This window comes from Myotis daubentonii, chromosome 3 (assembly GCF_963259705.1).
Source record: "Myotis daubentonii chromosome 3, mMyoDau2.1, whole genome shotgun sequence".
NCBI lineage: Eukaryota > Metazoa > Chordata > Mammalia > Chiroptera > Vespertilionidae > Myotis > Myotis daubentonii.
The window spans coordinates 125,081,061-125,086,952 of NC_081842.1; positions in this window are offsets into that span (position 1 = coordinate 125,081,061).

Here is a 5,892-nt window from a genome sequence, read left to right on the forward strand (position 1 = left end):
TGTGTGAACTAATATAAATTCAAAGTAAACATCATTACATAAATGGGTACGGTCTTTTTTTTTTTTTTTAGTTTTATTCATTTCAAACGGGCCGGATCCAGCCTGCGGGCCGTAGTTTGCCCACGGCTAGTCTAGAAGTCGCCCATAAATTTAGTGATACTCTCAAAAAGACTGGTGAGACTGCCGATAAATGTAGTGAGATCCTCAAGAAATCTAGTCAGACCCTCGAGGTTATGATAAAGGACCAACTAGAAATTAATTAAGCATACACTGACTGAAATAAAGGATATTATACAGACTCCCAACAGCAGACTAGAGGATGACAAGAATCAAGTCAACGATTTGAAATACGAAGAAGCAAAAAACACCCAACCGGAAAAGCAAAATGAAAAAAGAATCCAAAAATACGAAGATAGCGTAAGGAGCCTCTGGGACAGCTTCAAGCATACCAACATCAGAATTATAGGGCTGCCAGAAGAAGAGAGAGAGCAAGATATTGAAAACCTATTAGAAGAAATAATGACAGAAAACTTCCCCTACCTGGTGAAAGAAATAGACTTACAAGTCAAGAAATATTCAAAGTGTTGAATGCCAAGAACCTACAACCAAGATTACTTTATCCAGGGGTGTGGGGGATGCGGGAAGAGACTAGAGACAAAAATCGTGCACCTATGGATGAGGACAGTGGGTGGGGAGTGAGGGCGGAGGGTGGTGTGGGAACTGGGAGGAGGGGAGTTATGGGGGGAAAAAAGAGGAACAAATGTAATAATCTGAACAATAAAGATTTAATTAAAAAAATAAATAAAATAAAAATATTGTGCAATAAAAATTTAAAAACTTAAAGTTTTAATTTATAGAAAAATTTTTATTTGTATTCTGAAGCAAAGTACCTTATTATCGGGATTTTTCAGCATTGATTTACAAAACAAGGAAAGTGCTGGTGTAATAAATCTTTAAAGACCTCTTTCAATAACATCCTCTTGTTCTTGCTATGCATTGCCTTTTTTTTTTTTTTTCAATTGACTCTCCTGTGTACTAGAAAATCACCTTTGGTCCCTGACACAGATGACAGTTTTACACTATAAGTCATCCTTTGGCAGAACAATTTATAGTGATTCATTCACTCCATACCACTCTATCCCACACCCCATAGATTGGACCCTTATCATAGTGGTTACTGACTGTTTTTTTTGGTGTGTGTTCTTTTCAGATAAGGAAGTGTCTGCCTTTGAGATTCTGTATATGTAATTAGAACTCTGACAGTTTAGATGAAGAAATGCTTTTATACTTTATAATCTGTACATATTTATGAGTCACTGACCTCTCCAAGGTTGAAAGATAACAGATCCAGTCTTAGTCCTGGATTATTTTCTAAAATGACAAATTTGTCCTCTAGTTTATTTCTTATCCCTAACCAGATGTACACTTTTTTTTTGTAGAGATCTCAGTTCTTGGCAGTGACATTGACAGGGAACAGAGAGCTAAACTTGTGCTATGGAAAAATGATGACCCAGCAGGTTCTACTGAAATTCCATTTAACTCCTGCAATTTCTGGTTACATTCTGCCCTTTCAAAAGCAAGTTTATTTTGATATTTAAAAATTATTGAAGATTTCACTTTAATTGGCTGAAATTGGCAGCTGAGAGTGAGACCATGACACAAATCTCTTAGAAAAGCTTAGAATGCATTTCTCAGCCCTCTGCATGTAACTAAATGGTGAGCCTCACGGACTTCAGTTTATGATGAACCAGGGCGGTCTCTGCAAAGCTTTGAGGCAGGAGTCCCCATTCTTCTCTGAGATCCAAGGCAGGTTACCTATTCTCATTTATAGAATGAAGACAATACCTCCTATTTCATGAGGTTGATGTTAATACAAATGTCACGTATGGCGCTCCAGAGCTGTCTCAGTGTCATCCTGTAACTGAACAAACAATGGGTCAGTGCCGCCTGTCACTACTTGAGCCAATGAAGCAGAGACAGGGTTGAATCATATATGAGTGTTTATTCCAATACTGCTGGCAGCATGGGAGAGCAGCAGGTCATCCACAAAAGTCTGCTCTGTAGCCCACCATTAGCCAGCTGCTTATATAGGTAGAATTTCAAAGGAAAAGTAGGCAAAAGGATAGTTTTCAGATATGCAAAAAGACTAGAGGTCTTCAAAGGGCTGAGTGATATGCAAGGGCTGGGGTTACATGGGGAAATAGCCAAAGGGAGTGCCAAAACTAACTGGTAAGCAGGCTGGAGCTTTGCAAAGGCCTGCAGGTATGCAAAAGGGCTGGGGGTCTTCAAAAGACTGCATCTGCAGGTCAGCTCCAGCCAGGGTAGAATGTGCCTTCTTTAATCAGAATCATGGTTAACAGAGCATGATTAATATTTCTTACAATATTAGTTGGTTCCCCAATATTCTATTTCTGCCCCCTTTCAATTCATCATTAAGTTTCTGCGAGTCTCTCCCTGTCCTGAGCTGGAAGCCTAACTATGGTGAGACAAGAACTCTAGTTACCATGTTGTGGCTTATTTTGAGTAAGGAAAACTTTGGGATGGCAAAAACACGGCAGAATTTCTGTGTAGAGAAACAGACCAGTGCAGAACCACACAGCACATTTGACTAAATTTGGGTGATTTTTAAAGCAGTCTTCATTTTGTGATACCCAGCCGGATTCACCATTTTTCCCTCCTCAAGATGGGCTGCCACTTTCTCTAGGTAACCTAATGCGGTGTTTCCGGTATACAAAAATTCTGAAAATGTTTGGAAACCAGTTCTCCCAAACTGTGACTTCACAAGGTCTGGCTGCCTTCCATATGTATTTTTCAGTGGTAGCCTGTGTCAACTGACAGGCATTGGTGCCAAGTCAACGCCAACAGGATTGTCCGATTTGGGTGAAGTGAAGAAGGAAGCTTTATTGTGACACAGCACGCTGTGAAGTGAGCACAGCTGCAAGGGCCAGGCAGCCCTCTCCCTGTAGGTAGACAGCTCTGCTCTGCTCCTTGCTTATTTGCTCCTTTTGTTGTTGTTTTTAATTTGAGCCCTTTTTAGTAGGTATCTTTTGTCTCAGGTTTCACATCTGGGAAATAACACAGTGGGAAATGCTCTAGAATGGCAGTCCTGCCTTTGGGGACATTGTCTTGGATGTCACCCTTCCTTGGGGGGCTGGTCTACCTCGACTGTCCTGAAGCTTGCCTTTCCATTCTCTTCACGATCTGTTCTGTAGAACTGAAGTTCTTAAATTTTTTTGGTTCAATTTACATTAAAAATGTCAAATGTTTAGGAACAAATCTAACAAAAAGTATGTGTGTGTGTGTGTGTGTGTGTGTGTGTGTGTGTATCCTGCTAAGAAATCATTCTCTCCACAAGTACATGATGATATATTTTTATATTTTCTTCTAAAAGCTTTATTGTTTTGCTTTCACAATTAAGTCTACTATCCATCTGACTGGTTTAATGCAGAAATCAACTTTAATATTTTTCCATATGGTTCTCAAACGTTCCAGAACAATTTATTGAAAATTGCCTCCCTTCACTTCCAACTTTGAAGTACCACATTTGTCAGAAATATGATGGCCATAGGATTTATTATTCAAATTGATTACATTTTGAGAGTAAAAGAGGGCATTGCTAATTATTGCTGTAGAACAAGAGACTTAAACAGGCTGTTTTGAGCAAACTGGGATGATGCTCATCAGAAAGCAGGGTTTATACTCCTGGCCTCTCTGTTTTATTCCGTTTCTAACCATGTTTGCACAATAATGAATCATGACTATGGTATAGCTTTCTGCTTATTTAGAGCTTCTTTATTTTCTCTCAATAATGATTATAGTTTTCTGTAAGAATTTCTTAACATATTTTGTTGAATTTATTCCTAGGCATTTGAACATTTTTTACACCATTATAAATGCTTTTTAAAACATTTCTTAAAACTTTATAGCTCATAGAAATACAAATTAGCTGTGTAAATTGTACTTGTAACCAGCAACGCCTTACTTAACTCACTTTTAAATTCTAATAATTTAGACTTTAGATGAAAATATTCATCTGAAATATTATATATTTCAATATTATATATTTCAAATTTTCATATATTTTGTTTTTCTTGAGTTACCATATCAGCTAGGATCTTCATTAAATTTTGAATAAGTGATAGCAACATGCATACTTATCTTGTCAAATCGCCAACTAATTTTTCCTTTAATTTTTTTCTATGTTTCTTGTATAATTTTGAGAGCTTATTATTGGGTGCATACAAATTTAGAATTGTTATATTTTCTTAGTGATCTGAATCTTTTTACTATATGAAGAGTCTGTCTTTATCACTAGAACAGGAAAACCTACTTTACCTAATAATCACAGCTTCATCTACTTTTATGGTTAGTATTTACATCATATATCTTTCCATTCTTTTTTTCTAATTCCATTTTTTTACGTTATAGACTAGAGGCCCATTGCAGGAAGATTCCTGCAAGAATAGGGCTTCCTGTGGCCGGAGAGAAGCAGAGAAGGGAGCAAAACTCACTGAGGTGGGCTTCCCTCTGGCCTCTGCCACCCCACTTGCTTCCCTCCCACCTCTGACACCCTGCTTGCTTCCCTCCTGTCTACACCGTCCTCTTGCTTCCCTCCCTTCTCTGCCACCCTGCTTGCTTCTCCGCAGTTTTGCTCCCTTCTGCAGCACTTGGCTTCCTTCTACATTGTCTTTAGTCTTCACTCTGTGCCTGCGTATGCAAATTAACCACCATCTTTGTTGGGTTAATTTGCATACTCATCTGATTGGCTGGTGGGTGTAGCAGAGTGACACAAATTTGCATGTTTCTCTTTTATTAGTGTAGATATATTTTCTGTAGACACCATACAATATTTATTCAATCTACCCTAATCCTTTTCATCTTTTAACTGGAATATTTAGTCATTTCACATTTATTTTTAAAATATATCTTCATTGATTTCAGAGTTGAAGGGAGAGGGAGTGGGATAGAGAGCTAGAAACATCAATGATGAGAAAATCATTGATCAGCTGCCTCCTGAAGATCCCCTAGTGGGGATAGAGCCTGCAACCCAGGCAAGTGCCCTTGACTGGAACCAAACCTGGGACCTTTCACCACAGGCCAACACTCTATCCACTGAACCAAACCAGCTAAGGCTAGTCATTTCACATTTATATGATTACTTAAATATTTGGGATTTAATGTGACATTTTGCTATTTGTCATTCCTGTTCTGTGTTTGTTCGCCTCCCCCCGCCCTTTTTGGATTGATTGTGTAATTTTTTTTTCTTTTTGGTTTATTATGGAAGTTAGAAACCCTTTCACTATTCTTCTTTTAGTTATCTTAATACGAAATGCATCCTTGACTTATCAAAATCCTATCTAATAAAAGAGAAACATCGTAATTAGCCGTACCTCCGCTACCCTTCCCATTGGCTAATCAGGGCGATATGCAAATTAACTACCAGCCAAGATGGCGGCTGGCAGCCAGGCTTCTTGAAACAAACAGGAGGCCTGCTTGCTTCAGTGACGGAGGAAGCCAACATTCCCCGCCTGCCGCTGCCGGCCTCAAAGCTTGCAGTTTGAAACATTGTTACAAATATAGAAGCTAAACAAACCCCCAGAAACCTGCTTTCAGCCAGCCAGGATCTCAGAGCTGGAGTTGAAACAGTGTTTCTATTATAGAACCCAAACAAACCAGATACCTGTTTTCAGCAGCCAAGGCCTCAGAGCTGGAGCCAAGCCTCAGAGCTAAAGCTGGCCCAGAATAAAAAAGAAAAAGAAAAAAAGAAGTGGTTGGGAGCTTCAGTCACCCGCCAGCCTGAAAACAGCCCTCAGCCCCTCACCCAGACTGGCCAGGCACCCCACCCTGAAGGGGGTTTTACCACCTGCAAACAGCGATCATCCTCTCATCCAG